The following is a 20,801-nucleotide window of genomic DNA, read 5'->3' as shown; positions in this document are numbered from 1 at the left end:
GACTTTGTGTGTGCATTCATGAAAAACACCAAAGGAGATGGTGTGACAGATGAGGAAATGAAGAGGTTTATAGTACAGAATGAAAAACAGTACCATGGGTTTTGTTACTGAAATTGATGCTGCCATTCAGTTCAGCGGCTTTTCACAGAATTTTTGAGTGAAGGGAATGGTTAAAAGAGAACCATTTAGTGGTTCATGTGAGTTGACTAAAGCTTGTGTTTTGCAACTTTCTGGCATCTTTCTGACACTTCTTGACAATATGCCCAGCTCATAGTTTCCTGTTCGGACTTCCTGAAAGTGCCGTTCCTAGAGGATTCAAGAACTAACTGATTCAGCGTAACAAAAGTATAAGACAAGAACTTTCCCTTTTGTTGTCGCTCTTTCACAAACAGCGGTAATTAATAGCAAGATAAAAACATACTAGCAACTGTCCTGTATGTATATTTTAATATAGTGTAAAAACTGGGTATAAAAGCTTTGGGGGAGGAAAAAGATGGAGAACTGAAGTGCTGCTTGTTGAAAGTGTTTTCTTAATTTTCTTCATATACAGGTTTTTAAAAGGCCAGCTACAGCTCAGCATTCTTCCTTTGGAGGATCACCTATAAGACAGAAGTGGAGGTGCCGTTCCCAATTTACATGTGAAGTAAGATAGTTAAAGTCAAATGTTCATTGGACTATGTGATCTTTTCTCTGGATTTAATGTTGTCATTAGCTTTTCTATGTTGTGCAGTAAAATGACTAAATTTTATGAGACTGGCTTTAAGGGCTAAACCAAAGCCCACTGAGATTTCAATGGTGTCCTAGACTTTGGATCAGGCCCTCAAAGGGTATCTATCTGCCACTGATTTCTCATTATTTCCAGGCATTGTAACAAATGTTTACAGTTGTTTGTGAGTATAAATTAAGATAATGCATGCATTGCATTTCAGGAAAGTCTGAATAAGGATAATCTATACCCTGCGTATCTATAGTTTATTAATAGTTACGAAAATTGAGAACTGTAGAACACTAAGTCCTCCCTGAGCACTCAGTAACTGCAGTCTGTAGGAAGCTGTGGACAATGACTCCCCTAGTCAGGGAAAAGGTCAGCCTGTGGTGGTATGCCAAAAAAGTCCCTGCGTCATAGGGAATTGCAACACTCTGAGATGAGAGGAATGCTCACACAAATGAGCTCCAGACCTCCCACTCTGTCTTGAGTCTTATTTTAGATCGGTCACAGTTTTCTTTCCTGTACAACTGTGGCCAAGCAATCCATAAGAGTTTCTAAGGCTGTTGTACAAGAACAGGTCATGGGCAATTTGGCAAAATGGCTATTGGAGGCATTCTAATCAGTCTTCTAATCAGAAGACAAAGGTAGCTGGGGTTGAAACCAGTCCACTGAACGAGGCCTCCTCATCAGCCAGCTCATATAGCTCAGCAATTTTTTGATGCTAGTGTTGCTTTCAAGCCCACTCAGCTATAAATATTAATATGTATGTATAGTGATTTGACCTGAGTTAGAGGCAGGTATGAAGGCATTTTATGGAATTCATATAATGAGTCTGTTTATGGAACACACAAGAATATATATATTTTTTGGTTTAATACATTCACAAAATAGGTCTTCTCTCACATGCATGTACATGAACCATCTGTCTAAGCTACTTATGGCCCCATCATGGTAGTATCTGAGCACCTAACCATCTTTAATGGATTTATCCTCACAACTGCCCCGTGAGGTAGGGAGCTGCTGCTATCCCTACTTTACAGATGGGGAACTGAGGAACACTGAAACTAAGGGACAGAATTTAAAATTCTGAATTTAAATGGTATTTAGGCACCTACTGGAATTTTCAAAAGCACCATTGTGTCTAACTTCAGTTGCAAGCCCAGACTAACACCCTAGCTACTGGACCACGCTTCCTCTCCGAGGAAGTGATTAAGATGATTGAGTGGGTTTTACATTCCCATAAAATATATTTTAGAATCTAAGAGGTAGGTAGACCAAAACATAAGCTTGAATTAATGCTGTGGGAAAAGACTTTATTTAGTTCTTTAAGTCTGTCTGTCTTAGAAATTCTACGACAAGTGCTTCTGCCTGTTATGAAATGTTGTTCCTGTTTCAATCGTATGAAATAACTCTGAAATGACAAAAGACAATTGTATAAACCAGCGCACAAGTAAGGGGCCAAAGCTGACTTACTCCAGTTACAACAGTGTCACACTAGGGTGAACTTGTGTATTTTCATGAGCTGAAAAAGAGTCTCACATTAGAGAGACAAGTTGGGTGGGTAATCTGTTTTTATTCTGTTGGTGAGAGAGACAGAAGTTGGTCCAATAAAAGACATTACCTCACCTACTTTCTCAATCTCTCTCTCCCATCTTGGGACCTACATAGCTACAATAATACTGCATCTTACACTAGATTCAGTTTCAGAAGTGTTTTCATTTTTCCAGCTCTGTTTTTAAACCTGTGTTGGCATCCTTTCGTCTGCAAGAGACGGTGGGAATTGCAGCTTATGATGCAGATGGTTTGCAATGTCTCATGTGACTGAATGGGCCAATCCGAGGCTTGCACTATCTTTGGCAGTTATGCAAATGTCTGTATCTTGATTGGGAACTGCTTGCTTCCTACGGGCTCTTCTCTCTTCAAGCTGTAGGAGCCAGCTCCTGTCATGGACTTTGATACGCTGATGAAGACGATGGCACCACTTGTTATGATCACTTGCCAAGATTTCCCATTGGTCAGGATCAATTCCAAATTCCTTTTGCTAGGGGATGTGGTCCAGGCCAATTCACCCTGAAGTCATTTTGACTTTAACAGGAGTTGGATTGGGCCTAGGTCACAAACTGACTATTTAAAGTTGCCCAGAACCTGATTTTTGTTGTTGTTTGCTTGTAGTGGCAGTTGATCATTTCAGGAAACCTGGACCTTGAGATGTCAGAATTGTGTATTTTGCTTCATGGATCAGGAGGACATTTGGGGCCAATGTATTTGTGCATATTTAAGCAATGCATATACTTGATCTGTGGGAGTCTGGAAGAAAGAGCATAAACCTCTCTGCACAACTTTTGTTTTCCCACTTGCTTCTGCCCTACATCAACTATTTGGACTGAGCAGGAATGGCAATACTTTAAACAAGCTTTACTTCACAAAGGGTTCATGAGTGTAGTAAACTCAGGGGCCCTTAGGGTCTGAGATGCTGCCTTTTTCTAAGTTCAGAATCTTTCTTTAAAAAAAAAAAAAGAAATGTAAACAATAAGAGGTTGAAGTCATCTAGGGACATGGGCCCAAATCATCAAAGGTGATTAGGCACCTAATTCCATTGATTTTACTGGGAGGTGGGTGCCTAAATACCATTTGAGGATCTGGGCCAGGATGACTAACACTGTTGTAACAAACAGGGTTAATTAAAGGTTCTGAAAAAAACTTAGGTAATTTGCTCACTTCCTACAGAATCCTTTTTTATATTCTTACAACCTGTCATTGTGATGGTCACTCACATACTTGCTCCGGGTTATTCACCTAAACTAAGTGTGAGTTGTTCACTTCTTTGGAAATGGACCAACAGATAAGCAGATAGTGGAGGCTATGTAGCTATATTGGGAAGCAAAGCTGGAGATCCAAGATGATACTGGACTATGGACCAAATACTGCTGGCCCTACTTATCAATAGGACTGTTCACAGGAGCAAGGCAAACAAGATTTGGTCCTACATCTGCAGTTCCTTCCTAGGCTAGTAAAAGGCTGAGCATTATAAACTCACTGAGACTGATTGTCTTTTCATTTATACTGTTGGAAATTGGCAGTAATTCTACTGAAGTCAGTTAATTAACCTAGTGTATAAAAGAGAGGGAGGAATCAAGACTACTATATCTGACAGTGCAGGGGTGAAATGTGAGGTCTATTACTTATCAACATGTCCTTGATAAAATAGAGTTTAATCAAAAGGAGGAGGAGGCTGAATCTATTTCCCAGGGTAGTTGTTACAGAACCGATGTGGAGACTGGGAAATAAAATGGAAAAATTCCAAGTATGAATAAGGAATGAACTTCAAGTGCATGCTGTATAACAGGAAATTCCCAATCTGAAGACTAAATTTAAGAGCTTTTATTATTTTCCCATCTCTATCAGCCCTCAGCTAAGAAGGGATGAAAAGTTAGGAAAACTTGCTTAAATGTTAGCAAAATGAGGGAGAGGAGCTGAATTTAAACAGCATCATCCCTTCTTTCCCTCTGGTTCTTCTGAAACTTCTCTGGACAAATGCTACAAATTTGGGTTCTTGTTTAGTGGGCATCATTGAGCAATGAAGGCCATGGCTGGGGGAGATCCACTCTACATTGAATTATGCCCCAGCAAATATCTACAGGACTTAATGCTAAACCTTTGGGGAAGTAAGGACAGAAGTGGAAGGGGCCAGATGAGGTGGAGCTATGCTGCTAGAGGAGAGGGAGAAGATGAAGTTTGGCCACCTGCATGGACATTCTATGCTTCCATGGTGCTCTGTGATATCTGGCCTCCTGCCCACAAAATGGGAAGGTAAATCCAGCTCCCCTGCCTGCATGAGACCTGAAAACTCTGCACATGGAAACTCATATGATTTTTTTTAATAGCTTTGGCCCTTCTTTTAGTTTTTCTGTGTGGGGAGAAGGCAATGAGGCAGTATCTGGCGTCGATTCCAGATGAATGTTTGTTGTTTGTTTGTTTTTTGGGTACAGATGCATGGTCAGTGGCTAGGCAGATTCACTGGCCAAAACCACCTGGGTTGGGATGTTCAGTGGCCTCAGCCCCTGCCCAGGGCTGTAATGCCTGCTGTGAAGCACCAGCATGAGCACTCCAAGGCAGCAAAGGCAAGAGTCAATCAGTCCTGGGGGAACACCCATTAGTATTAGTTGAACTTTGCATGGATTGAGAGGATTTGGTCCAAAGAATGTTAAGGTGGTAAAGAATAGTAATAAATAAGCAAATGTACAGTTAAAACTGACCTATATTAGCAAGATGCAGTACGTCTAATTAAACAAGTGTTTTATCTAGAGAGACACCCAGATATTGGAGGTGAGACTTAAACTGAGTCTTTAGTTAGCTTGGATTGTAAAATAATCTCTCAACCTGTTCTATTGTTAATCATTTCCTTTATATTAAGTAACTTTAAAAAAAATCCAGTTTTGTAACAATATACTGTAGTTACACAATGGTTTACACAATTCATTTAAAAAGTTTGGTAACTGTATAATGTCATTTCTATGATTATATTGCATCTTTCTATAAAGTCATCTTGTACTGTTACTTTAAAAGAAAAAGGAGGACTTGTGGCGAGTTCAATCTTTGAGGGGGTCATTTAGGGATCTGGGGCAAAAATTGGGGATTGGTCCTGCTTTGAGCAGGGGGTTGGACTAGATGACCTCCTGAGGTCCCTTCCAACCCTGATGTTCTATGATACCTTAGAGACTAACCAATTTATTTGAGCATAAGCTTTCGTGAGCTACAGCTCACTTCATCGGATGCATTCGATGAAGCGAGCTGTAGCTCACGAAAGCTTATGCTCAAATAAACTGGTTAGTCTCTAAGGTGCCACAAGTCCTCCCTTTGCTTTTTGAGAATACAGACTAACACGGCTGCTACTCTGAAACCTTAGTTACTTTAATACATTTAATCTCCTGATTAAAAAGCAGCTACATATAGTGTTGAAAGATGATGGGTCCCTGTGGAATTCTAATGGGTGTTTATAAAACAATAAGGCCTGATTTTGATCTCGTTTGCACCACTGCAACCCCACTGATTTCTATGGAATTGCTCCTGATTTACTGAAAGTGAGAGGAGACTCAGGCTGGATATGTTTTGAAGTGTCCTTTGCTCGTCCTGTATTATGAATTCTTGCAACTTATACAGCCAGTCAGAGGAAAGCAGTACTTTTCCAGAGCCTCTTATCTTTGTTCTGCACCTGTTCAATATTAAGTCCAGAGTTACTGGCATTTAAGGCCTGATCCAAAGCCACTGTAGTAAAATGGAGTCTGTCCATCGGGTTCAGTGGTTTTTAGTTTTTTATCAAGGAATTGCTGTAATAAACCCTGGTAATGCTCCAAACTGAATAGATGAAGTTTGTGGAAAAGTAGTCGCTACAAACCTATCAGCGTTGTTTGGACCACTGTCTGGAAAGCACTAGCTATTGATCCAATTTAGAAATGTCCTATAGATACTTTTATTTTGCTCCAATTTTGAAATTATCCAGTGCACTATTATTAAAAGTATTTGGAAAATGTCAGTCTATGCACTTCGAAGAGTTCATTCCTACGTAGTTCTATCCTCAGGAAAACTATATATATTTTTTTGGCCTAGTCTTGAAAACTCTGACTTCAATCATTTTAATAAATGAGACCACTTGCATTAGTTAGAGTTTGAGATTTGAGACTGGGACTTCTGGGAACTGGGTGCATAACTTCTGTAGGTTCTTTGAAAATGTGAGAGGCCAAAGTTCTTGGTTAGAGACAAGATTGGAAGCAAGGAGATCTGGTTTTCATTTCTGGCTCCTCCACAGACTTTCTTAAGTAATTTAAGCTTCCTGTGTCTCTGTTAAAGACACAGCGGTAAAGTTTAAGTCATTCATGCTTTTAAAGCATTTTGAGATCCTCTGGTGGAAGGCACCAAGAAAGTGCAAAATATTGCTTGTTATAGACAGTGGGTACATTTCATTTTTAAAGTACAACTTTTGATTTAGGAGTTCAATTCTGCAAGCTCTGGATGCATTCCTCAAACTACTAATAACTTCAATACTACTTTCATGTACTTAGGGATGCAGGATACAGATTTTAGAAAGTAATATTCAATGTACCAGCATTGCTCTTCTAGAGTGAAATTCATCCCTGTGCAGAGTATATTTATTTATTTGTATTACCATCTAGGAGCCCTAGCGATGGACCAGGACCCCATTGTGCTAGGTGACAAAAGAATGTCCCTGCTCCAAATTGCTTACCCTCTTGGGGGAAAATCCTACTGAAGCCCAGTAGAATTAAAAAATGTAAAATACAATATAAGTAGTCTTAGAAGGGTTAGGTTTTAATGAGGAAGGCCCCAATCCTGGAAAGATTTATACATAGGATTAACTTTACACATCATGAACAGTCCCACTGAAGTCAGTATAATTCTAGCCCCATTGAAGTCAATGGCAAAATTCCCGTTGACTTCAGTGGGGCAAGGATTTCACCCAGTGTGACTACTCACAATATAAAGTTAAGCACATTTGTAAATCTGTAGGATTTGGGCTTATATGGTGGCATTCATCTAGTTTTTTGCTCCACTTACTTCTCCAAAACTAATTTTACAGATACAGAAAGAAAAAGTTGTTATATAGTGCACTTGTAATATGTGCAGTCGGTTTGAACTGGCAATCCATATACAATATTATGACATTTTATTTCTGTACCTGTTATAAACTGACTTGTATGTTTATAAAATTAAAGTAAATAATTAGTGTCTTAGCTTTATTACATTTCCTGGTACTGCAATAACTTTCATTGATTAAAAACAAAGCAAATATTGTTTGTCAAGTTTTATAAACAATAAAAATTAAATCTTTCCAAGTCTAAGAATAAATAAATAAAAATAAAATCTGATATCTAAATATTTCAGGGCTGCAGTTTAAAGCAGAATTTATTACAGTGAGCCAGATGGAGAAAACATTATCCTAATCCAGTCACATTAGCATGGTCGTTAGATAAATAATGTTGTAGTTCCTGGCTAGGAAATCCTGTGCATTAAGTCTTTTAATGAGTTAAGGAACACATGGAAAAACCTCTCAATTTATTATGTGTGTCATTCCTTCCAAGCAGCCTTTCAATTAAGATGACTCAAAGTTCTCCCGCTTTCATTTATCTTACTTAGCTCAGATGGTAAAAACAAGTCAGCATAATTATCTCATATAGCTAGAGCAGGATCTGCTTTCCTCCTTGTTGCTAGGACTGGGGAAATTAAGGTCAATTAAAGTACAATGCCTTGTACCAATCCACTTCTTTATTATTAAGACATATACATGTTAGAAATTCTTGTTTTCATTTTGTGTGTGTACCAGCTTAGGTCCTGATCCTACAAAAAGACCTGCCTGCATAGAGTTCAAATCTATTGGAATGGCAGGGTTTTGTGCAGAGTAAGATGGTTATGGTGTCTGTCAGGGGGCAGGGACCAGAACAGCAAGGTTCCCCTCTCCTTCCCAGAGAGAGAAAAAGATGTCTGTCACAGTTTCATCGTAACAAGGAGGTCAGACCACTAAGAAATGGACTGACACCACCATTGTAACCATATTTGCTAAATATATCTGAGGTATTGTTTGGAATTGAGCAGTTATGCACTATTTTTTCTAAATTAGTCGCCTTAAAGTTGATCTGAAAATGGAAAATTATCCCTGTGCCCTTTTTGCTTGTACATGATGTGCAAGCAAAAGCTCTTGAATGGAAAGTCAGGGCCTCTCTATCTCTCCTTGACATTTTCAAGGAATAGCAGATGACTCATCCCTGCTTTCCCAGTTGTTCACTGGACCACAGTGACCTGCCCCTACCCTGGCTTCTTTGCCATATTGTAAGGATCAGATAAGTATTTAGGAGTTGGTTTAAAACCATTCCTAGCTGTTACTTTCTTTTCTAGCCCAGCATTCACAGTAATTACAGTTTGTGGTTGTGACACCAACGGTTTGGTCTCACTTTTTCTGCATTACCAACCCCCCACCTCCAAAAAACTTCAACATTCATTAAACATCAAAAAGGAGGAAAAACCACTTTGCTAAATTAAGGTTTACTGAACTTAAAATTAATCTCCCTTTATACCCTTTCCCTTTAAAAAACAAACAAACAAAAAACTCCATATAAAAGAAAGAAAGTCCTTGCTTGAAAGACTTTCTGATGGCTTGCAAATTCTCTTGTTCAGAGGGTAAATTTAAGGTGGTAGCTCTTAGGTTTTGGGGTTAAAGTCTAGCTCTTAAGACAAAAGGAGACAAACATAATGGGGAGAAAAAAAGAATAGCAAAACATAAGGAGCCACATTCAACACTAAATTAGTCAAGATTTACAGTGGTGTAATTCCACATCTCTACTGGTTATATCAGCATAAGACTGGTGTAACACAATTGCCAGTTCACATCTGTCTTTAATGCTGGTCGTTCTCTTGCTGAAAGATATCCGCATACAGACATGCAAACTTTTACCAGAGTTGTGCTGTAAGGCAGTGGGTGAGATTCTGTGTAGAGGCCCTGGGAAAACGGAAATTATGGAGGCTTTGAGCTATCTCTGCATTCTCCAAATCCCGGTCTGGGGGCGGGAGAGATTATTCACAAATTAAGGTCACATTGGCTACTTTTCAGTAGCCTGATGCTCACCACCAATTTGTATGTGTAAGTGGGGGAATGGTCCCAGTATTGTGGGGGACTTTCCTGGCTTATACACTATGATGGTGGAATTGGCTAGCGAAAGGATCTCAATCCTCACTCCCACTCTTTACCCAGAGGTCTGCCTAACCTCGAGGACTCCCCTTCCACTCTCCTCTGTGGTAGAGTCCTTGTAACCCAGACCAGGCTGGACCCAGGATTCAGGGGCGGGGCTCGACCCACAGTCTTGTTGTAGTCACTTGGGACAAGGGCTATTCTGGAGTACTCGCTCAGCTCTGGATGCTTCCCTGACCCACTGATCATATAGTTCAGGCAAATACAATTTATTAAACAACAACTAATAGAGAAAAATGGGCCTGGAAGGTCGATTGGAAAAGCATCAAATGGCCATTGAAGGATGGATAAGATTGCTATGGGACTGAGCTGGTAGGTGTTATACTGCCGATGCAGCATCTGTGTTTCCATCCATGATTTCATTGCATCCGTGTGCAGTAACTCCATGCAGGTGTAACTCCATACCTTGCTCCAAGGTGGTGCACTTACTGGGATACTGGTAACGCTCTGCTGGGTTAGAACTTTCATCGAGAGATTCCCTAGGCTTGAGATTTTCAAAGCCCTGTTGGTCTTGGATGCCCGCTGCTCAATTCCCAACAGGGAATGGGTGTCCAAAACCTGTAGGTGGCTTTGAACATCTTAGCCAGTGTTTTACAGCCAGCCCAAGCACCTGAACCATTGCTGACAGACTATTAAATAATTGCATGTGGGGCTTTAGACTATCGGATGTTAAACCATTTTTTGGCCTCTGATCTTTTTGTTCTCAGCATCCTGTCTTTGTGGAAGTAGAGATGCAATTAAAGTCTTTTGTCCTTCCTATTAATTGGTCAGGCTGTTAAAGACTAACACAAAACATTGTGGATAATTTCTTTTGGACTAGCTAAGAATATATTCTAGTAAGGTTTGTTGCAATTCTACTCTGAAGTTCAAGAAAATCATAGACTAAAATGGCCACCATATTTTCATTATGTGACACTTATGTAATCTCAGATGGGATTAAAAGAAGGGCTTTTGAAGCATTTTGTGACTTTCCCCCCTCTCCCTAACAAAGGGACAGAATCTGCTGCCCTTCTTCACTTTAAGTTGTGCCTTATGCCACAGCAAGCTCCAGTAAAATCAAAATGAGAAAAACCTCAGCTGAGCTACTCACAATATTGTCCTACTCCAGGTGAATAAGGATGCCAGCATCTGGTCCAGAAACATAGGCGCCAGCTTCCTCCGGTCCCCGGGGATGCTCAACCCCCAACTCCGCCCCAGGCGCTGCCTCCACCTGACCGCTTCCCCCAAGCCCCCGCCCCACCTCTTCCCCCCCGCATCCCTTCCCCCAAGTCCTCACCCTGCCACTTCCCCGCCTCTTTCCCACCTCCCCCCAGTATGCCCCATCCCCATGCCTCCCACTCCCTCCCAGAGCCTCCTGCAGGCCATGAAACAGCTGATTGCAGCGGGCGGCAGACGCTGCGAGAGAGGGGGAGGTACTGATTGGCAGGGCACCAGGTAGTTGGCAGGTGCTGGGGGGTAGGAGGGAGCTGGCTGCCAGTGGGTGCTGAACACCCACTAATTTTTGTCCATGGATGCTCCAGCCCTGGAGCACCCACGGAGTCTGCGCCTATGCCCAGAAGTATTAAAGACCTCTAAAGAAGATTTATATTTAAAAAGCAGTTCATTATTTCTATTAAAGGCTTTGTAAAAGAAAATTATTATTATTTTGCATAAAAGCTAGTTTTCCAAGTATTTATCTGAAATTCTGTATCAGAAAAATATACTATAAAGATATCTTCAATTAAAAAAAGTACCAAAACAAAGCACAAATGCACTCTCAAACTTTCCATTAGTAACTAGAACAGATACAAAAGCCATTCTATGAAGCGTACAAAGCATTGATTTCTTAAAAAAAGCTTAGGGTTTCTTTAAAAAAAACAAACAAAAACCAATCCCTCTCCCCCCAAAAACACCTCCCTATTCAATTAAAACAGGTTATTTCCTGCCACCAACAGTTGATATTTCCTGCCTTCAACAATTAGGTCACCTAGCCACAATCACCTGCTTCTATTTGCATTTAACTATGCTCTTTGATGTCTTCTAAGAAAAATAAAGTGTGTATTTCATTGTGATACTTTGGCATTAAACCTTCCATAACTTCGTTTCAAAAACTGAATTTACTTGGTCTGCCTTCCATCTCTCTCTCTCCTATTTGTTTGCTTTAGTGTAACCTTTCCTTGGGTTTTTTGTTTTGTTTTTTGGTCTCTTACCTTCATCTATTTTCCCATAATTTTTAAATGTTCTGGGGTGTTTTTTTGTTTGTTTTTTTTTCTTCACTCGAACAGTCTCTTCAGGACACTTTTTGGATTCTGTCTTTTTAGCTTTTTATTTCTGTCTCTTTTTCTCTTCAGTTTTCTTTGTCTGTTTGGTAAAATTATATGGCTATTTCATTGACTTAACCCTTTCCCTTATCAAACATATTTATCCTCCTCACATATCTTCTTTCTCATCCGTTTCTGTCTCTTGTTCCTCCACCTCCCTTCTTTCACTGTCCAATCCAGCCACATTTGTTTTGGTCACAGTGGAAACTTGCTATTGTTGAACTCAGGAGATCATAAAAATGTTCACCGTTGACAGCTTGTTTCCTAAATGTATGTGGGGAAATACTGTAGGACAATGGAATATGTCCAGCCATTGCTTTTATATACAAACATGGGAATAGCGCTCCCCCACCCCCCACAGCTATTTGTACAACTTGGACTTCAGACTCATGGAAGCAGATGATGATGTGTGGAGTTGTTTTGATTCGTATGACACGTATCTGTGTGTTCCTTTGTCTGGCAACATCACATATTATAGGTGGGACTGGTAGCATCACCTTCTATTCAAATTGCCCTATTAAGAGGGTGGGAGAAAAGCCCTGTTTTCTGTTCCTTATAATGTTGCCAAATATTAATTGTTCAGGCTGCAATTTTCCATGCTCATTTTGTCTCCGGCTGAATTTTTCGGAACCTTTCAGCCAAAATGGTTCACATGTTTCCAAGAATGAGGCTAAAGAAAAACATTTTTACCCATGTTAAAAATATTCTGGTGATTTTCTCCCCCCGCCCCCTTTTTTCTAGCACCTTCTTGCTTTGGAGCAGGGACTTGAAATTTGGCAGGGAGGTGGCCTTCTTGGCAGGGATGTGCATTTTGCCATTCCCATGAAAATCCATTCTAACTTAGCCAAGTTACAAGCCTTAAAAAAAAAATTGCAAGTGTCACATGCTCAGTAGAGATTTCAATTTTAGCAGTTGAAACATGTGAAGGTTCCATCCTCACTGAGCATGCCTGAGCCTCTCACCGCTCCTAGTGCTGACCAGACTGTACATGTTGCATGTCCACAGAGGTACTGAGTGTGCTCCAGCCTAGGGCTTCACTGTCATGGCTGCTCCAGGCAAGGGCGGGGTTGTGTACTGGAATTTAAGAGCAGAAAGCCTGTCTCTCCTGTGTGCTTAATGACACCCCCCTCCCCTCTGGCACCCAGGCAGTATAGCGGAGGAAGCCGTCTGATTCAAATGAATAGGGGAGAAAAGCAGACAAGGGAGAGAAAAAGGATTAGACTGGGACGAGGAAAGTGCTAGACTGGAACTGTATGGGGGAGAGAAACTGTAACTGGGAGTTTGTGGGGGAGAGTGATAATAAGTGGGCAAGAAGACTGGGCCTGGGAGCTGAGGGGAGGAGCGGCTGGGACTGGTTGGGAGAGGAGACTGGGAGCTGGGGCAGGGAGAGGAGTGAGAGGAGAGGAGGCTGGCACTGTTTGGACAGAGAAAGAGGGACTAGGAGCCAGTGAGGGAAATGGAGGTGAACTGGGAGCCAGTTGGTGGAACATTGTATTTGGGGGTTTGTGAGAAACTAGATTAGTTGGATTAGGAGATGGGGGATTAGGAACCAATATTGGTGGGGGGTCCACTGAGTGGACAAGGAGCTCCAGTGCGGGGGTGAGAACTGGGATTACATGGGCAAACAGCCTGGAACAAGGAGCCAAGGAAGGGTAACACTGCGACAAAGAGCCATGCAGGGGGTGGGGAAAATACTGAGATTGGATGAGGAGCCTGGGGAGGGAGAATAAGATCCAGTGGGGAGGTGGAGCACAGAGACAGATTGGATGAGGAGCTGGGAGAAGGGAACTGGAAGTGGCTGGCAAGGAAATTGGGGACAAGGAATGGGGACAGAAATGGAGGAATTGGGACTGGCTGGGCAGGGAGACTGGGACTACAATGAGAAGCCTGAGACTGGGTAGGCAAAGAGAATGTGACTGTGACAAAGAACCAGGGTGAGTAAGAAACAAAACTGGAACAAGTTGGTAGGAGTGGATGTAGGAGAAGGGGGCAGATTTGAGGGGAATGGGCAGAAGAATGTCTGCCCACTAGAGAACACTCTCTTTTCCAGAGCCTGGAATGGAACCCAAGGTCCCGGGTCTCACCATTTCTCTGTTGTCAGCAAATAGCTATGAGGTGTACTGGCAAAGTGTGTATCGTCCCTCTATAGTGCTGGTCCACATAGACAATGGTAATGTACTACTGCTCTCATTAGCTCTAGTGGCAGAAGCCTGTGTAATGAGCAAAACTGTACCCTTTAGATCCATGACCCAGGTAGGTATCAATATGATGCCACATGATGGAATGTCTATTTTTTGGGTGGTTTGTTTTCTGTTTGCTATTTTAGAGAGAGAGAGAGATGCTATAAGGTCACAATCAGGAAAATTTAAGCAATTAAATATGCAAGTTTGTATGTTGACAATTAATTTTCCACATTTACATAAGCAATGACTGAAATATGGATGACTCTTACTGTGATCAGCACTACCTAGCTGGTAGTGTCTCCCTGAGCTGCCTCCAGACCCTGGTTAACTCCCTATTGCTATTGGCTGGCTCAGCGGAACCCCTTCTCCTAGGGGCAGCAATGTGGTGGGGGTACAGCTGGACTTTGGGGTCCCTCCAGCAGTGCCAAAAGATTTGTGCTTGCTATCACAGTACCCTCATCTCTAAAATATTGTAAATGGCAGTTTCAGTGATATTCCTGGGGCAGGTGTCTGATTTAATTAGTACATTTTTATACTACTTTACTCTGCTTAGACTTGATGATCTTACAGTGCAATTTTGAAGTATGGCTTTGGTTCATGTATATTTTAGGCTGATCCTGCACAGCAGTAGCAGTTCTCCAGCTGCTGATGGTAAATCAGCAGACGGGTACATGACACATTTGACTGCACTGCTCTTACAAATTACTATCACGTCAGTTTTAAGATTCTTTATTCCTTTTGTATCTCATGTTGCTTCTTATGGTGAATAGCCAGCTGATGATAACTAGAAGGGCGGAAGGGAGGGAATAGTGACATCATTAATGTCTCTTATTTGTTTTTTGTTTTTTAAATAAAAACAAACCTGCAAATTGTGCAAATAGCCAATCTACAGTTTTTGTTGTTACCATATCATCTGGGAGTACTAGTTATGGACCGTTTTTCAAGGCACTGTACAAACACACACACAAGATGGTCCCTACTCCAAAGAGTTTACAGTCTAATAACTCTTTCCTGTCACTACCTCCTTGTCCTCCTTCCCCATCTCCCTACAGTTCATTTTTACACCAACTCTTTCATCTTGTTTTAAGCTATGTTGTAAGCTCTTTCTAAACTGAGAGAAATGTGAGTTTGGTTGTTGCCTCCTACTGAGGAAGACAAAGAAGCTGCTCTTTGGTGGGATAGAAAGGAAAGCAAAAGAGCTAGAAATAAGGGTAAGGAACTGGTTAAATGGCAGACTATAATGGTTCGTACTTTGAAAGGTGAACTGTCAGGCTGGAGGGAGGTTACTAGTGGAGTTTCTCACAGATCGGTCTTGGGACCAATCTTATTTAACATTTGTATTAATGACCGTGGCACAAAAAGTGGGAGTCAGCTAACAAAATTTGCAGATGACACAAAGTTGGGAGGTATAGCTGAGGAGGACCAGAATATCATACAAGAAGATCTGGATGACCTTGAAAATTGGACTAATAGAAATGGGATGAAATTTAATAGTGCAAAGTGCACGGTCATGCACTTAAGGACTAACAACAAGAATTTTTGCTATAAGCTGGGGACTTATCAGTTGGAAGTGGCAGGAGAGCAGAAAGACCTGGGTGTACTGGTTGATCACAGGATGACTATGAGCTGCCAGTGTGAACCGGCTGTGCAAAAGAGTAATGCAGTGTAGGTATTTCCAGTAGAGACAGGGAAGTGTTAGTACCATTAAACAAGGTACTTCAGTACCTTGATGAGACTTCATCTGGAATATTGTGTGCCATTTTGGTTTCCCATGTTTAAGAAAGATTAATTCAAACTGGAACAGGTGCAGAGAAGGGTAATATGGGTGATCCGAGGAATGAAGAATCTACCTTATGAAAGGAGACTCAAAGAGCTTGACTTGTTTAGCCAAACTAAAAGAAGGCTGTGAGGAGATATGATTGCTTTCTATGAATATGTCCGAGGGATAAATACTAGGGAGTGAGAGGAGTTATTTAAATTAATTGCCAGTGTGGACACAAGAACAAATAGATATAAACTGGCCATCAACAAGTTTAGGCTTGAAATTAAACAAAGGTTTCTAGCCATCAGAGGAGTGAAGTTCTCAAACAGTTTCCCAAGGGCAACAGTGGGGGCCAAAAACCTAACTGGCTTCAGGACTGAGCTTGATAAGTTTATGGCAGGGATGGTATGATGAGACTGCCTACACTGGCATGTAGGCAATCTGCAACAGCTAGCAGCAAATATTTCCAATGGCCTATGATGGGATATTAGGTGGGCAGCGCTCTGTTTTACTACAGAGAATTCTTTCCTAGGTTTCTGACTGGTGGCTCTTGTCCACATGCTTAGGGTCTAGCTGATCATTGTATTTGGAGTCAGGAAAGAATTTTCCTCTGGGTTAGATTGGCAGAGACCCTGGGGTTTTTTGCCTTCTTCTGCAGCATGCGGCACAGGTCACTTGCAGGTTTAAACTAGTGTAAATGGTGGATTGTCTGTAACTTGAAGTCTATAAATCAAGATTTGAGGACTTCCATAACTCAGCCAGAGGTTGTCTATTACCGCAGTAGGTGGGTGAGGTTCTGTGGCCTGCAATATGCAGGAGGTCAGACTGATGATCATGACGGTTCCTTCTGGTCCTAAGAGTCTATGAGAAAAGGTTCAGAGGAACTTTCAGGAACAGCCTCACACCATCATCATCCAGTAGGTCTAACAGCTTGTATTTCATCAGCAACATCCAGAGTTGCACCCAATTCTGGGACATATCAAATTGAGACATTTCCATGCAGCATTTGCAGTCAGTGTGAGATCTGTCTCTGAGCCTTGTATAGGAATTTGGACCTTCCTAGGTTTGTTTATGCAGTATACGTTGACTTTTGATGTGGGGAATAAAGAACTGTGAAGAGGTAAAATAATGGTATTTTAATAGGAAAGGTCTACTTAGAGTTAGCCTTAGTAGGTATCACAAGTTCACAATGCATTAAATATTCTTTAGTTCTTCTATAGTTAAGAGCATTTTCTCATCAAACATTAAATCTTCAAAAATAAATCTGTGCACTTTCCTTATTTTATTTGTTCTCTACTTCAAGGGAATCTTAGTAATGATTTAAGTAACCTCTGTCTGTGATTCACTGGGATGAAAACCTGATGCTAACAATGCATCCCTCTTCTGGGTCAGGAAGGCCTTGTAAGCACTGTGATCTTTCACAAACCAAAGTGCTCAGAAAGAAAAATCAAAGGTAAAACCCTCAGCAAAACATAGAAAAAGCAATCACCAGCTCACGTCCATTTTTCCCTCCCTGTGAAATCATGGTTCTCTCAGAATTTGCTTCCAGAAGCAAAATAATTTATCATTTTATGCTTCCTCTATAAAACATTGCCAGTAGACACTTATTAAATCTCTGATTTTACTTTTGCCACACAATGCCTTGTCTACACCAGAGACTAAATATAATTGAATTGGTTTAAGCACAACTACTATAGCTTCCATGCGCTTGCCAAGCTGAATTGGTTTCAGTTTTCTTCTATTTCCAGGCTAGTACTGTCCCAAACTGTTTTAGTTGCAATGCCCTCTAGGTACCTATTTCATAGTTCCCTGCTCAACTCCTAGAAACGGTCAATTCTGGGAGATTTTCCGAGGCCACCAATCCACTGTGGGACAGTACTGAGAAGAGTAGTCGAACTATTTCAGATCCACAATGGTAAAAAAAAAATTTACACTGAAGCGGTTAAGCTTTAATTGGTTATTAAGCCTGTTGAAAGTAAGTTTCTTCTAAATGATTATTAGGACATTTGTAAACCATTTGGAGGAAGCATATAGACAAAAAATGTTCTTCAGATTTTTCTAAATGTAGGGGCTTTGTAATCAGTTTTATTTCTTTAGTGTACAGCAGGCAAAAATTATTATAGTTGTCTCTTTTCATGGTTTCCTATCATTCCCAGTACAGCAGGTAGCAAAAAATAGTTGTAGTAAAATGTCTGCCTTCCTTTCTCATGGGGGGAGAGAAGTCCTATGAAATCTAAAGAACAGCCCTAGGGCAGAAGGGGTGCACTGGAAAACTCAGAGAAAAGAAGCATTTAGTCTGGTGTGGGTTTTTTTGTTGTTTTTGTTTGTAAAATATTATTAGTGACTCACTTGAAGACCTCATTCTGTTTGGGACAAAGCAACCTTTCTGCCTTCTGCCATGTCATTCTTAGTGGGTATGATGGTGGTGCTGGATGCCAGACCAGAGCCAAAATACAGTTTATAGCTAGCTAGTCCTAAGAGTGTGACAATATTTTCTGTAACTCCACCATCAAGGGCAGGCTGCCACTGCAGTTAAACTGGGGCCATGGGAGTTGAAGACATTGCTGTAGGTGTAAAAGTGTATATATGGGGTGATATTCTTTTCCCCCCATACTCAAAAAGCAAGTGTAGTGGTTTGGGTAATGCCCCCTTAATGGGAGAAGAGATGGAATGTTGGAATCGGAATGTTGCATGGCTGTTGAAAATGACAGCTGATATTCATTCTTCCATATCCAGAAGCAAACATGTACTTTCAGTCGAGGTGACTTTTATACTAAGAAAGATAACGTATGAAGAAAGAACAAATCCTTCCAAGAGAGAAAGCATAATGGGAGTGCTGCATTATATATGACTCTAATCCAGTATTGCTTAACTCTATTGTCTGCCCCTAGCAAACTCCTTATATTTAAAGGTGCAGTGTGCAGAAAACCAAACCACGAGCTCTCCTTGCATAGCAGTGTATGTCACAGTTAGATTTGGTCTCTCCTGGCTGATAAGAAGAGCAGCTGTCCAGGTAATGGAAACATTTCACTTGTGGAACAAAAAAATTACTGTTAAACATGAAAGTAGTAAGAAATTGCTAATCCTAGTCTGCATGTGGTGTAACCAGTGGTGGGAGTTACAGAATCATAGAACGGGAAGGGAGCTCGAGAGGTCATCTAGTCCAGTCCCCTGCACACATGGTAGGACTAATTATCTAGACCATTCCTGACAGGTGTTTGTCTAACCTGCTTCTAAAAATTTCCAATGATAGAGATTCCACAACCTCCCTAGGCAATTTATTCAAGTACTTACCTACCCTGACAGTTTGGAAGTTTTTCCTGATGTCCAACCTAAACCTCCCTTGCTGCAATTTAAGCCCATTGGTATCCTCAGAGGTTAAGAAAAACAATTTTGTTTCCTCCTCCTTTTAACAACCTTTTACGTACTTGAAAACTGTTATCCTGTCCCCTCTGTCTTCTCTTTTCCAGACTAAACAAACCCAATCTTCCCTCATAGGTCATGTTTTCTAGACCTTTAATTATTTTTGTTGCTCTTCTCTGGACTCTCTCCAATTTGTCCACATCCTTCCTGAAATGTGGCGCTCAGAACTGGACACAATGCTCCAGTTGAGGCCTAATCAGTGCGGAGTAGAGCGGAAGAATTACTTCTCGTGTCTTGCTTACAACACACCTGCTAATACATCCCAGAATGATGTTCACTTTTTTTGCAACAGCGTTACACTGTTGACTCAAATTTAGCTTGTAGTCCACTATGACCCCCAGATCCCTTTCTGCAGTACTCCTTCCTAAGCAGTCATTTCCCATTTTGTATGTGTCCAACTGGTTGCTCCTTCGTAAATGGAGTACTTTGCGTTTGTCCTTATTGAATTTCATCCTATTTACTTTTCCAATTTGTCGAGATCATTTGAATTTTAATCCTCTGCTCCAAAACACTTGCAACCCCTCCCAGCTTGGTATCGTCCACAAACTATAAGTGTACTCTATATGTCCTTATCTAAATCATTGATGAAGATATTAAACAGAACCGGACCCAGAACTGATCCTTGCAGGACCCCACTCGTTATGCCCTTCCATCATGATCGTGAACCACTGATAACTGCTCTCTGGGAATGGTTTTCCAACCAGATTTGCACCCACCTTATAGTTCCATCTAGGTTGCATTTTAGGTGATTTTTGATTGTATCTAGAAACCACAATACAATTGTATCTCATATTCAAAAGCAATCCATTTCTCAGAGAAAGAAAATTAATTTTTATTTAAAGATCATGTTATGGCTCTGGACAACTTGTGTCAAAAGCTATATTCTGGCACAAGTCTTTATTATATTGCAGCAGTGCACCATCTCCTTCTCAATGACATGTATATGCATGTATCTCTATTTCCATTATGTAAATCCATTTCTATATCCATTATCCCTCCCCTGAACAGCTCTCTTTTGTCCCCTGTGTATCTCTTCCTCTTTTTCTGGGAAAATTTTAATCCTTTTTAGAATGCTGAATAAGGGTTGTAAAATCAGTTCCTCATTTACCCTGGTTCAGTTATGGTAAACTATTTGTATTTGAGAAAGATCAGCATGATCAAAACTGCATTGTAATGCATGTGTACAAGGAGGCAGAGATAAACTGCAATCTCAGCAAAACTGCCTGGGTGCTCTGTTAGTGCACAGTAAGGGTATGTCTATGCTGCAATTAGACATCCATATCTGGCCCATACCAGCTGACTCAGGTTTGCAGGGCTTGGGCTAAGGGGCTATTTAATTGCCGCATAAAATTTAGGCTTGAGCTGAAGCCCAATCTCTGGGACCCTCCCACCCCACAGGGTTCTAGAGCCCGGGGTCCAGGCCAAGCTCAAATGTCCACACAGCAATTAAACAGCCCTTAGTCAGAGCCCCGGGAGACTGACTCAGTTGGCATGGGCCAGCTGCGGGTTTTTAATTGCAGTGGAGACATACCCTAGGGGTGTCAACACTGGGAGTTAGTACTATTTGAAGCACTGGGTGGATGAGCAGGTGTAGAACCACCGAAAACTAAAGGTCTCCCTTTTAAGGGGAAGAAATCACAGGACCAAGGCATCAATTGATTATGGGGGA

At 41.2% G+C, this 20,801-nt stretch overlaps 1 protein-coding gene across 1 annotated transcript in view; it reads left to right on the top strand.

The window, feature by feature from the left end:
- Positions 1–606: 606 nt before the first annotated feature.
- The window catches only part of LOC144258957 (interleukin-1 receptor type 1-like), a 79,932-nt gene continuing 59,737 nt past the window's right edge, over positions 607–20,801 (top strand). The window contains exon 1 of the mRNA XM_077807102.1: positions 607–643. The gene's annotated coding sequence lies outside the window, so the exon portion shown is untranslated. The remainder of the gene's footprint in view (positions 644–20,801) is intronic.

This window comes from Eretmochelys imbricata, chromosome 1 (genome assembly GCF_965152235.1).
Source record: "Eretmochelys imbricata isolate rEreImb1 chromosome 1, rEreImb1.hap1, whole genome shotgun sequence".
NCBI lineage: Eukaryota > Metazoa > Chordata > Testudines > Cheloniidae > Eretmochelys > Eretmochelys imbricata.
This window is presented reverse-complemented; position numbering and strand designations above follow the sequence as displayed.